This window comes from Lepidochelys kempii, chromosome 3, assembly GCF_965140285.1.
Source record: "Lepidochelys kempii isolate rLepKem1 chromosome 3, rLepKem1.hap1, whole genome shotgun sequence".
Classification (NCBI taxonomy): Eukaryota; Metazoa; Chordata; order Testudines; family Cheloniidae; genus Lepidochelys; species Lepidochelys kempii.
The window spans coordinates 194,756,983-194,771,054 of NC_136382.1; the positions used below are offsets into that span (position 1 = coordinate 194,756,983).

At 37.1% G+C, this 14,072-nt stretch overlaps 1 protein-coding gene across 4 annotated transcripts in view; it reads right to left on the reverse strand.

Annotated features, from left to right (window-relative positions):
- The window catches only part of MEIS1 (Meis homeobox 1), a 120,747-nt gene that overhangs the window by 31,708 nt on the left and 74,967 nt on the right, over positions 1-14,072 (reverse strand). The window lies entirely within an intron of this gene.

Consider the following 14,072-nt stretch of genomic DNA (forward strand, 5'->3'; position numbering starts at 1 on the left):
AAGAAAACCTTTTACAACTTTCGCACAACCAGTTACAAGTTTAGCCCTGTAAATCGGCTCTACATATTGTCTATTTGATTTATTATTTAAAACTCATTTATTGGTTTTTCAATACATAAAACACATGTAGTGAGTAAACATAATAGAAGGATATATTCATATTACATACACAAAGAAGACCTAGTCATCCTTTAAAATTATACACACACACACAAGCTTAACAAGCTAACCACTTCTCAATGTCATTTTAAGAACATTATTATTAAATTCCTGCACTGATAGTTATTGAAAAGTTAAATGTAAATGCAAAATCAAAAGCCATATTTCCTTTCTTTAAAGTTAAAAATACATAAAAACATGCAATATCTGAAGTAACTGTGGTACCTTTGCATATTTTACAATGTAAAGGGATACATTGCAGTTTGGCTTCTACTACATTAGAGAATTCCTAAGGGACAGATTCTGAATAACAACTTACTCCACAAAAGGTCCTATTGATGCCAGTGGGAACCACTCCAGGAGTAAGGTACCATTCAAGGTGAGTAAAGGTATCCAGAATCTGGCCCTTAGTAAGGAAAATACACCATATAAAGTATCTGAACATCAAAAAAGGAGACCTAGTTTTGTTTGGGGAAGAATGGGAATGGGGGCAGACCTATACTGTTCAGTGGACAAGTTGCATTTTCCTGAGAAAATATGCCCTCCTTGCTCTATGATTCTCTCTTTCCATTTCCCTTTTGTAGAGAATTTCTTGCAAGAGCTGTCTATGAACCTGTTTTGGCATACACAAACGTGAGTATCCTCGCCAGCGTTCAAGGAGAGAGATGGTATGGCTTGGGACACTCTGCCAATACTTTTCTGGTGGCCTGTATCAATTTATGCGGAATGCAAGTATTCATTAAGGGGGAGAGGGGGGGAGAAGAGGTGTGTGAGTTTGGGGCGGGGTGGGGGGAGTTCAGCTCATCCCCTACACAGGATATATTAGGAGCCAGAGAGTGAGTGAGTACAAAATGTCAGAAATGTGAACAGGAAGCACTAATCCAGTAAAAGCCAACCTGTTCTTCAGGCTGCATTTTCACATTCTGCACACAGTAGGCATCTGCTTGACCTGACAGTGTTCGATTATATATATTACAATATATTTTGTTAATTCATTACAGAAGTAATTCCTTGCTATTTTGTTAGTTTAGTCTATATGATATTATATTGGGGTGATGAACTTTCCCTTTCTGAAGTCCAGGGTGGTTTATTTTTTTTAAACATATCAATACTGTACAAAAGCCAACTGCATTTGAAGATAAATAGCTTAGGACAAAGTAATATGAAACGGTGCATCCTTAAAATAAGGGACATTATCTTAATTATAATGTAGTACAAACAGCAGTGAAATATTACATGAGTGACATTGAAATAACAGAGTAAAGGCATTACCTAACTTCCAATCCAATTATAACTAAAATTCACATACTTAAAAGCAAGCTTTTTAATTAGTCCAACTTCACATCAGAAAGCTAATCACAGATCTCAAAAGGTTAAATCCATCTTTGAACAGTGCTCATAAAAATCTGCTGTCTGCCCCCACCTTCTTCCAAGTTAAAAGCTCCTGTCAAGGAGGAAAAATCCACAACTCTAACAGAATGTTTCTGTGAATGTTGTATAAATAAGCAGTAAACAGAAGAACCAAACTCCATAAAAGTCTTCTGTTGTTTTGTAGGGTGAGTCTGAGGCAGATTAATTCAGGTAAATATCTCCTAACTAGCAGCCTACTCTTAGTAATAATTCACTGTCTTTATCTGCATTAAATGACTTTATAACAGGTAGGCTTGGAAATTTTCAAGTGTCTCTGGTAAATGATAGCAATAGAGGTGGTAATCCCAAGAAGCTTTTGCCAAACCTCTATTTGTGTTCTCTGTTTTCTGTCTTGCTGTGTTCTGTATTTCAAAGCATCTCTCCTTATACTGTGGATAACAAGCTCCTAGGCACACCTTATTGGGTCACAAGATTACAGTGAAAGAACACTAAGGGGGTGTGTTCTATTCAACAAGTTCCCTTACCTAGGAGTTCCCCCCTCAGAAAGTAGCACAACTGTCTTAAAGAGATAACACTTCATAGTACACAGCGTAACAACTGAACAGTTTCAAAATATTCTCTCAAACTCAACTGCCTTCTCTTGCACAGCACCCAAAAGGTTTTTACAAACAGCTTTACAAATGCACACACACAGCTGACCATCTAAAATGCCAACATAAAGAGGTTTTACATTTACAAATTTTCATTAGAAAAAGTACCATGGAAGGAGATGAAAAATAAAGCTGCTATTTTGAAATGTTTCTTTGTTAGCATCAAAAGTCCTTGAACAGATGCCCTGTCCACCATTAAATATTCACAAGATATCCTTGTAAAAGAATAAAGAACACACAAGGTATGGGCAAAAATCACAATGTGTTCTTCATAAAAGAAAGATGCATTTAAAGATCCAGAAAAACCTAGAGAAACAGCACTGTTCCCAATATAACTAAAGACTCTTGGAACTGGTACACATTCTCTGGCGTTAATTTTCCCACTTAAATTACAGTGATGGTGTAGCCTCATCTCATTAGAGATCATTGTCCCCAGTAGACAGTTGTGTTTATGGGGGATTCTTGCTGTTCCACACCTGCTGCTCAGGTTGCTATGTGATAAAGAGTGCATACAAACAGCAGACTTGAGCTTGCTGGACTGCAACTGATGAGCCCAGGCTAATTCAGGGGTGATTATGTAGTTTACTGGACCACTAAACCTCTTTAAGCTTGTAATTACTGCCTATTTGAGTAAAGAACATTCAAAAGCAATTCACTGCATCATGCCTGCCACAGCTGGAAGCAGGCTGCCAGCAGTCTGTGGGGACATTAAAATCTACAGGGACAGGGATTCAAGCACAGCTAGTAGGCTCTAACAGCAGCTTCAGCAGCCAAGTGTGTTCACATTCCATCTCACCTTTTCTGACCAGGCATACCATTAAAGGTGCAATGAAAACTATAGAAAAGCAATAAAGATGACAAATAACGGTATATAATTGAAAGAACTGCATTTTAATGACTTTTCCCCTTATATCAGGCTAATTTTTTTAAGCTTTTTTGTCATGCTAAGGGGGAGGTGGGGGTGCTTTTTACAAAATCCATGACATGGATTTAGAAAGCTCTTGTTTCCAAGTATTTTTTAAACAGTTTTAGAAACAAAAAGTGCCTCTTGTTTGTAATTGTAAAATAAATGTGACATCAGCCCCCATTATGATTTTCTAGCAATGTCTGTTTACAAATGATTTCCATTTGAGATATTTCAGTTGTGAAATTAATTTAAACAGAACCACACAATAACAATGATATTTTTTACTTATACAAATTCATCTTTTGCCTTGTGCTTTGCAAACAATCAATCCTCATAAACAGCACTTCTCAACAAGGAGTATTACTCTATCCACTCCAACCATTCAAAAAAACCCCACAAATCAGGCCCCCCACATCATGAGAACACTCTAAAAATAATAGACTTCAGATTCTTTTTATTTACCTTCAGGATTTTGAGCTTTTAGGATTCACATTTTCGATCTTCTCTAAGAACTTATTTTTCCTTTTAAATGAGAAATGAAATTCTCATGTAATCACCTGACTTCAGGAACTGGGGCTTTAGGAAAAACACCAAATATCGTGAGACTTGGGGAAAACGTCACAAGAGCTGGCAACACCATGTATTTTACACAGAAATAAACTGAGGCACAGAGACACTGAGAATCTTTCTTGAGGTCACATAGTAAGTCAAGGGCAAAGCCTCAATAGAACACAAGTCCCTGACCTGTGCAAGTGGAATTTTGCACCTGTGTGATGCTTCATTGACTTAAACAGGACCTCCGACTGGGCCCATGTGTATCCGACTGCAGGACTGGGGATCTAGACTCTCAAGTCCCCTGCTCTAACCACTTGACAATATTGCCTCACACAATAATATTTTGGTGTTTGAGGGCAGACTAGATGATCTAATGGTCCCTTCTGGCTTAAAAATCTATGGAAATGTTAATTAAGTAAAAGTGCATCTAATACACTTGCATAGAATTTACTCTAAAGAAACAGATATCAGAATTCATCAGTATAATTCTCATGCTTGCTAACCATCACAGCTGCTTCATACATGTGTGTTTGTCTGTCTAACAAACCAAACAAAAAAAGAAAACCCTTCACATGCTTTTTTCATGGCTGTTGATGCAGCTGTCACGTGGCTGTAAATAAATTAAAGGGATCCGTACCTTAATGAAGGTGAACCAGTTTCTCTTTTCACCTAAGCTTTTTGTCCCTTCTTCTAAAATGTCTTAATACATTCTAGCCACAGGAAGAAATATTTATTATATAAATATTTCTTACTGTGGATGGAGAGAGCGAAGCAACTCTTGTTGCCAAAAACCAGCTATTAAATGATAATATAAAAACATTATGGAAGTTTATTCTGAAAAAGAATGTAAATTCCAAGGAGCCAAAAGCCACACCAATTCTCTGACTACTCCATTCAAGTTCCAAAGATCTAGGAGCTTATAGGTTATCCAGATATCATTCTTATTAATATTCATTAGGTAGGTCTACTTGCATTTTCATAAGCTGTGAAGGTAGCACAAGAAACAATCAGAATTCTTTAACACAGAGGCATTATCAATTCAACATCTGCCAAATAGGTTGTATACAGATCTGAAGTTGAAATTCAAATACAATTTACCTGTACTAAAGCTGGGTTTTCATGAAACTGTTCACATTCCGCTACAGGGTAAGCTATTTAAATGTTCTCTCTTCTTATTCACCTACAATTCAGCTTTTACATCTCTGATAGTTCATTCTCCAGTATTTTTACCTTTATCATTAGATTCTCTCATAAATTGCATTCTTCATACCCTAGCTAATGAGTTTTCTTCGGTTAAAAGTAGATGTCCCATTTTTATAGGGACAGTCCAGTTTTTTGGGACTTTTTCTTATATAGGCACCTATTACTCACCACTCCCATCCTGTTCTTTCACAGTTGTTATCTGGTCACCCTAGCTAAAAGGGTTTACGTTTAGTAATATTGCATATATGAATAATACAGTCAAGTTTAAACTGTAAACTTAACTAATCAATTCTGCTTTCTGATTAGAGAATTTATCTACACAAACTTATGGTGTGAAATCTCTGACGGATTCAGGGTGCAGAACTGTGTGCAGTTTTTGACCAGGGCTGGTTAATTTTGTAACTTACATTTACTAGGAGAGAGATAAATTTACAACTCTTAAAAGGAAAAAGTGCTCTAGTTAATTGTTTATCCTAATTATCAAAGGACTCTAGCAGATAATATTAATGAATTTAAATGTAAAATGGACATGCTTTTACAGAGTAATAATATTCCTACCTAGACCTACTGAGACAAAACAAGGGGTGGAGGAAACCTTTGGTTCTCTTCCTCTCCACATTTCTAGTTCCATCCTTAAATTAGCAGCAGATGTGTTTGTTCACTAGACCACAATGTATTGATCCATATGATTTATTAAGAACATTAATTGTATGAAAGGCTTAGACTTGAGAAGGGTTTATGGGATCTTATTCCTCTGGACTGGGGACATGCTTGGACTCTTTGGAGCCCTCTCTAAAGAACCAATCCATTTCCTGCTGAAGTCAATGGGAAAACTCCCAATGACTTCAAATGGATTTTGATGAATCTTTATGGGCCAAACCCTATTGCTCTTACTAACACTGTGTAGTACTTTGGATTTCAGTGAGACTGCTTGTGGAGCGAGGGGCTTACTATGACTAAGGGAGGCAGAATTTGCACACTGAGCAGTTACAGTGAAGTCAATGGACCTATTGGTAGGGTGAAATCCCGGCCCTATGGCAGTCAGTAGCCATTCTCATCAGTTAAATGGAGCCTGGTGGATTCCACCCAGAATATGTAAAGTTAAATATCTCCTTAAGTCTTTGCAAGATCAGGGCCTAAATGAGAATCTGATGCTGAATGATCCACGGAAAGGCACTGACAATGATCTCAGTGGAGGCCTCTTTCCTACCCTCCGAGTAAGAGAAAACGGGTCACATATACAGCCACCTAAAGAGGATTGGCAGGGGGAACTGGAGAACCCCAGTACCAAAGGAAACAGTCTACAAGACCCTGTTTTGAATGGTTTTCAGTCAGGGGCCAGACACACCAACAACAAACCACACTTGGATGCCTAGGTAAGTACCACCATTATATAGGCAATCAAATTTTCAAACAGAAACATTTAGATTTAATATAGCTTTCAGCACACTTATATGATATGATATCCATTAATAATTCAGGAAGATAACAACACATTAATTTATTTTGTCAATACTAAGCTTGAAAAACTTGCATGCCTTTTTTCCTCTGTTGACCAGCACTCCACTTTCATTTACAAAGACCTGAATGAAAGTAGCTAAAGACCAAAAAAAAAAAAAGTCACCATTAACAAGCCATAAAGTAATAGGGAGACCAGGTACATTTGATCTTGTTGCATACATGAACCTTTCTCAGATGACTGCTCCAATTAAAAAAATGTAAAATTCTATCATTTTGATTATTCCAAATGATGAACTTGATTATTATATGCATATATTTTGTTTAATGGCTTCATTTATTTTAGTAACAAAGAGACACTCGATCTTTACGGATGAAAGTTTTATTTCATGGCTTCAGTGAAACTGGGATTTTAAAAATCTGTGATATTAACCAAAATGGGATAATGGATGTTCTCAGGGGCCCCACTTTATAACATTTTATGCAGGGCAAAACTGTGTGAGAAATAACAAAAAGGTTGTTTACCCCTATTTTAAAGAATGCAGTCCTAGCTGTAGCGTCAGAGGCTCTGCAATTGTTTTTCATTTCCTTCTCATGTTTCTGAATGGTACATCTTCAGTAAAATGTGGCCATAGAAACACTGTGACAAAGGAATTAGCTCCCTAAAGATTTATAAGAAGTGTACTGAAAGACACTGTTCGCATGATTTTGGGGAGACAAGAGTATGATTGCAATACACTTGCTTTATCTGTAACAAACTGCCTAGAAAGTTTTGTTGGCAACAGCAAATTGCAAGAAGGTTAAATCCCACTTGAGATCTACTGATGAAAAGCACTAGATAAGAGGTAGGTATTATTATTAAATTTTTAGGAGAGTTAATTCCTAATGATAAATCAGAAGCACCTTATCTAAACTTGATCATAGATTGTACCATTCTGAGTAACTTCTATCTATTCACTTTTTTAATATTAAAAATGGTTCATATGCTTCTCAGAAATGTGTGTGAAACATTAAAGTTGTTTGTTGTATCACAAACAATAAAAAAAATACGCTTCTTGTAAAATCAGGCCAAAAAAAATAAAAATAAAAATAGCATCTACATGATAAATGTTTTATAGAAGGTATCTCTGCCCAAGATGGCAGCTCCTGATTAATGGCTGTATCATCCTTGGCTCCACTGCAGTGAGGCCCCGGGTCTGATCTGACAAACATCCCCTTCGTCTGCAGCCAATCACCAGATGTAAGCACATAGTCCCTGTCAGGTTGACATATCATTCCTACGACAATGTCAACGAGTATTAATGTTCAATTATCTGTCCTAGAAATAACCCTCGCCTTTATGCATTGTGTAACTGCACGCGTGGCACTGTGGTAATCCAAACGACAAGGGCAGAAATGCCCGCAATAACCCAGTAACTGTGAGTCGGCTTTCCAACATTGTGATGACATTGCCTTGCGGTATTGAATGGGGGACTTTTATTTTCTTTGGGGGGGGGAATTCATGTTTGAAGGACCCCAAAGACCTTTATTACCCTCTTAGCATGTTTGCATGTAAGTAGTTCTTGCAAGCCCAATAAGCATGCTTCAAACCACTCTTATTTTGATTTCACTACTACACAGAGCCACTTGGTTTTTATGTAGGACTATAAGCTGTTGATTATTTTGCAGTGTCTTTTTATTTCCTATACTCAGGTGTATATCATTTACCATCAAACAAAAGTGACAATAACAGCATCTTCTAGTGCTGTGTCAAGATCAATTCAACTCCAAACAGTAGAGCTAAACCAATCTGTCCAAGAGAAACATTATGGGAAGCGGTAGTTAAGGAAAGTTAAAAATAAGACCTCCAGCAGAGGGATGATTTAAGAAATATACACAGGTTCATTCCACCTGATGTCTCTTACTACTGTTCAAATATTAAAATTATTGATCACTTTAAGTCTAGACCAAATTCACATCCAGTTCCCAGAGTAAAGACCTTGGCAAATGTCTCTTCCTTTAAATCAGTGTTATGCCACAGCATTTTTTATTCTAATAGGCTGCAGAACAGTTTGTAAAATTTTTGTTACTCTGGCACATTTTCCTTGAACTAACATTCAAAGGTTATCAGCTGTAAGTTATGCTTCCTAAATCTTCTTACAGAACTCACAGTCAGAGGGAGGGAGGGAGGAAGGAGGAGGAAGTTCAGTGATAAGTAGTGCCAGCTCTAAGATAAAGAGTCCTCTACATAATCTATGTTTATTTAGACAACCATCTAACCACAAGACAGATTTAAAGAACCCAGGTGGTATGGTTAATATAATAATATAACTACTCCTCTCTCATCAGAGCGCTATTACATTTCTACAACAAGTGAAGTATGGTCAAATTCGCAATGTAAGCAACTGTACAAGTTTAAATATCAGGGTTTTCTGTAATAAGGAACAATTTAATCTGTAAATATAAATTACTGGAGACTTTGGCCTAAAGAGTTCATTGTATCAATTTAACATACAATGAAGATCCCACTTGGAAATATTTCCATCAAAGGTTATTCAAAACACCTTGTAATAAACATATTTACCATATGATCCCACTGAATTAAATTATAATAGAATCTCAAGCTTATATACAGTACTGCCATTCACCATAAAGGTGCTTTACACACTATAAAGAATCAATCACTTATATGGCATGGACGGACGGACGGACACACACACACAGAGTGTTGACAGGAATCAATCCACACAACAGTGAAAGCACACCTCTACAGAGGAATGCGGCAACTATCTTAGCAGCATTAGTGCAATAATGCAAAGCACTTAACGTCAGGACATAAGGAAGAATACCATAACCCCTGTAGCCAAAGGATGATTTAATCTACACATTCAGCAGTAATATCAAATTACAATGTAAAGTTTATAAATAGCAAATTAGTTTATGACTCAATTTCTCCTGTTATTTGAGCCCAAACTAACTTGCCTCCTATGTATTCAAAATATTTCCCCCCCCCTTTCCTTTGATAATTCACCCCACTGTTTACTCAGTTACTTTATGTCGGTGGAAGTGATGAATGTTGTTGAGTGCCAGTTTTTTTGGTCCAAGATGAATAACCCCAAGGAGCAACTTACACTGAGTCCCAGGCTCCTGTCAGCTTCATAATTGATGATGTTTTCCCTGAAAGGGGTGGGGGATTGGGACACATTAGGGCTCAATGGGGGAAGAAAGCTGAGTGAATTGACTCAGCAGCTATGTCTTTTGACGATGGTTCCTAATACGTATAAACTTATTACTGCCAAATGTACTTTAACATCGGGGGGGGGGGGGAGGGGAGGAATCAATCTATTTAAATGAAACAATGTAATACCTGAAGTTTAAAAAAAGTGAACTTTTGTACTGGCAAGTGTGGAAGCACATTTTAGTCAACTCTGTTCTTTCTGAAGTGCCATTTGCTACTAAACTAAAAATGAATTTGCAAATGTAAAATGCAAGGACTTAAGAGGACTAGCACAAAATGATTGCTATAAAGCCAATGTAACTCTTTCTAATCTTGTTCTCAAATGTCCCATATAACATATAACTTTTATAACAAAGATGTGCATGGAAATGCGCATACTGTATTTCAAATGTAGATTTTATGTCAGCATATTTTTATAGCAATTCTGAGAGCAATTGCTCCACTTCTTATCTATGCAATCTGGAAGTAAAGCAGGCTCCCTGCCAAGTCACTGACAGCATATCTTGCCCAGGTTGCCATGGGTGACTAGTGAGTTGACAACCTAGGGATCCAGCAAAGAACAGCCACTGACTAATGGCTTCTAGATTCCCAGTGACCTTTGATCTTTAATGGTCAGGACAAAAACAAATGATCTAGTTCAGGAGGCCCCCCTCAAACATGTATTTTAAGAAAGCAGTTATCAAATAAACAAGGATTGATATGTTTGCTGTATCTACAGCAAAATGAAAATGCTCAGATCTTTACCTTCACACAATACAGAAACAGAAATGTGAGCACATAAAAATGGACTTCTCACAAATATATTATTTCATTTGTCACACACAAAATAAATCAAGAAAATCCATTGCTAAGACTAATAAGGTTTATAAAAATAACTAAGAAAATACAGGCAATTTTCTGACACTGACACAAAAAGTTGCCAAGGTTGGCAACTGTGCTAGAAGCAATTGCACCATGTATCCAAAATCTGTGCATAGTTTCTGTCATTAGAGATTTGGTGCAATTCTAACACCAAGGGCTATCAGCTCTAATATGCTACAGCAAAGAGGCTGGCGGCTATAGGAACCATAGAGCATGCTGTCCGAACCTTAATGATAACTTTCATCACTGCATATTGTCACCATAGCAATGAAGCTAGATGTGGGCAAATGACAAGGTTCTGTCACCAGCTCCTTATTACACAGCCTGGGCCTGGCAGCCTTCAGGACTATTCTCTCATCCATCCTCAGTATGCAAATACATTTTCAACAGGCCCAAAAGTAATGATCTGTCCTTCTGCAATGTCATCATTTTACAGGAGCTACCAGGAGTGGCGTGCAGTTGTTAGACCCAATGACAACATTTTGTTTCACTCTCTGGTCAAGCTCTCACATTTTTGGAAAATGGAAGCAGAAAATAAAACTAACAAATATTTGAAATATGAAAGATGCTGCAAAGAACAGAAGTGTGGAGGAGGGCTGGGAGGAATGGAAATTGATAAATACAGTAAGTGCCACTGGAATGAAGTAGCATTTGGATTCTGTATCAGTGTCCAGTGGGAATTTAACGGTTAATTTTCTTTGGAAGAATGTTAGCAATAGGCATGCAACATATTGTGATGATCTAAAACTGTATTTAATATTTATTTTATATATGTATACCAACTTTTATACACTGCTACTTGCATGGACAGAGAGATTTGGGAGGAACACAGGATAACTGGCATTGCATGTCAGGCTGTCAGTGGATCTCCCCCTAAACATTCTGTTCTGTCTTCACCATTGCATCAGTGGTGTTATAAAAGTTATATGTTATATGGGACATTTGAGAACAAGATTAGAAAGAGTTACATTGGCTTTATAGCAATCATTTTGTGCTAGTCCTCTTAAGTCCTTGCATTTTACATTTGCAAATTCAAGTTTTACATTATTCTTCCAAGAGACTGCACAAGCAGGACAGTTAACTTTGTCTACTTCCCTGCTGTCGTACCTAGAAGTAATTCTGGAAGTAACAAAAGTCTTTGACAACAATACACTCACATATAGAGGTATTCTACTTAGTCACCCTATCTGAATTTCATCTCTGTTTAGAAGATTCCACTCAGGGTCAGTTCCTGCTCACCTTACTTATATAAGTAACCCCACTGATATCAATGGGAGTACTCACATGAGTAAGGTGAGCAAGCTATAGCCCTCCGCGATTAACTTCTTTAGCCCTTTGTAGCATATATTTCAATTAATATCTTGTTTTGTGTTTAGAGTCATACAGAATAATCTGATTTAATGTCGTTGTTCCATATATTGCATAAACTCTTTCGACATGTGGAAAGCCATCTTTTAATTATTCTTAATTCAGACTCACTCATATGTGATATTTGTTGGTTAACACATTCACTATATCCCTTCAGCGTGCAACACACTTGCTTTTCAATTGCAGGTTTATAAAAAAAAGTTCATGCAGTGAATTTTCAAAACAGATGTAGTGTACCATAGAAACAACTAAGCAACCAATCTTCCAGGACAAATGTAACACAGAAGAACAACTAAACTGAAACAAAAATTCCACATATACTTTAAAACATTATTGTCTGTAATTTAATATAACAATATTTCTAGGCCTATAACCTTGCACACAGAGGCAATTTCCCAAGCATTAATACTTAAATGGGTCATACGCACCACATCTGTCATTCTGTCCTGAAGTCTATGAGGCACAACCAAGACTCTGCAAGCCTATTGATTTTTCTAGCATTTGCTTTAATTTACTTAACCATTGAGAAATCCATCAGTACATAAAGGGCAACTGTCCATTACTGCCTCATTTGCAGACATTCTTTCCCCTCATTTTTTGGTAAATATTACCCCTTAAATCGCTGTGCGTTTACAGTGTAAAAATGAATCTGAAAAGTGTTCACACCTGTTTCTGTTCAGTAGCTGCTGAACTGAGGTATATGAAATGTGCTTAAAGATAGAATAAATATCTAGACATTATTACATCTGTGTGCAAAGGGTGGTAAATTAGATCCTAATTACATTAACAGGGATTCTGCCTCCCAGCTTAAATTTTACATGAGCACTCTGTAAAAATCCAAAAGCTCTGCTGTGGTTTCTTTACGAGCTGGTGATTACAGCTACTTCCTATGCGGTCACTAAATATTCTGTTTACAAATAAATGAAGAAGCTTTGAGCCAACTTGCCAGGGTAATAATCCGTTCCCCCCCCCAGCAAACCTTTGCCACATAAGCATGGCAACAATCAGAAGCCCTGGCTTCATCTAATTACTCTATCACATAATTTCACAAATTGCCTTTTCACTGGGGAGCCAAGTGCAAAACACGCTCACAGTGGGATTTCAGGCAGCAGCTTTCATTTACTACTCATTTCTTGTTAAATTAAACACAAAAACACCAGTTGTGCGAAAGAAGTCAAAAAGAATGCTTGCAAATGAGCCAGACAAGTGTATCTCACATTTATACCATTCTCACAAAATAGCTCATTGGCAAGCTGTATTTTTAATGGCACCGTTATATCCTTTAACCCTCTGAAGTCCTTGTGTGTTTCTACAGCAAGCATTTGCACTTCTGAAAATCAGAAGCACAGAGCCTTATAATCTAGTCAAACATACCATTTAAACTAATATCAACAATGTAAAAATTGCAACAGTGGATGCATGTGTCCTATTGGCCAGTATCACAAATGTTTTGTTAATAACCTAGGGTGGTTAATATCCTGCAAATCCCCTCCCTGTAGCTCTGTCCTTCAATTAACAGAGTTTAAAACATCTCTCCTATGTAACAGCTACAGCACTGGTAGGGCCAAATTATGCCCTGATTTACACTCCATGTAGCCCCATCAACTGCAAAAGGGTTTTTACAGGGTATAACTCAGGGCAAAATTTGGCTGCTGAACTCTAAGGACCACTGTATTATACCAATTTTATGTAAAGGACAATAAATCTAATAAATAAATCTAGCTCATCAAAACTTTATACTATATAATACACACAATTCCTACTTCATAGAGGGCCCAACTCTGCATGGTGCTGAGAAGCCAATGGAACTAGAAGGCATTTGGGCCTCCCCTTACTAATTAACTGAATCTTAACAAGACAGGATTCTAGTTGAAAAATAAAGAACACAAATTATTTTGAAAATTATTGCTGTGAGTGTCCCATTGCCAGGGCACATGAACTAGAGGTTACATTACTAGAAGAGGACACTTTACATAAACATGTACAAAACTAAACACCGCCATTTGTAATTAAAGCCATTGCTTTTGTAGCACTAGAGCCAGTAGGTCAGGTACCGTTTTACATCACAAATCAGTCTTTTATGCATGTAGATTTGCCAGCATTATCTGCCCAGGGACAAGGAAACATTAGCAGCAGCTGTCTGTGCGCTTCTACACTGAAAATTCTATTCACACAGACAGGTGGAGTAATTTAAAAGCCAATGTGGTGCAAGTTTGATGTGACTAATGCCACTGTTTACTAGAATGCCACCATTACTAAGGTTTATGAAAACATTACTAAAATTATATTTTATTCATAAGAATACTAAGATTCTAGTTATCAG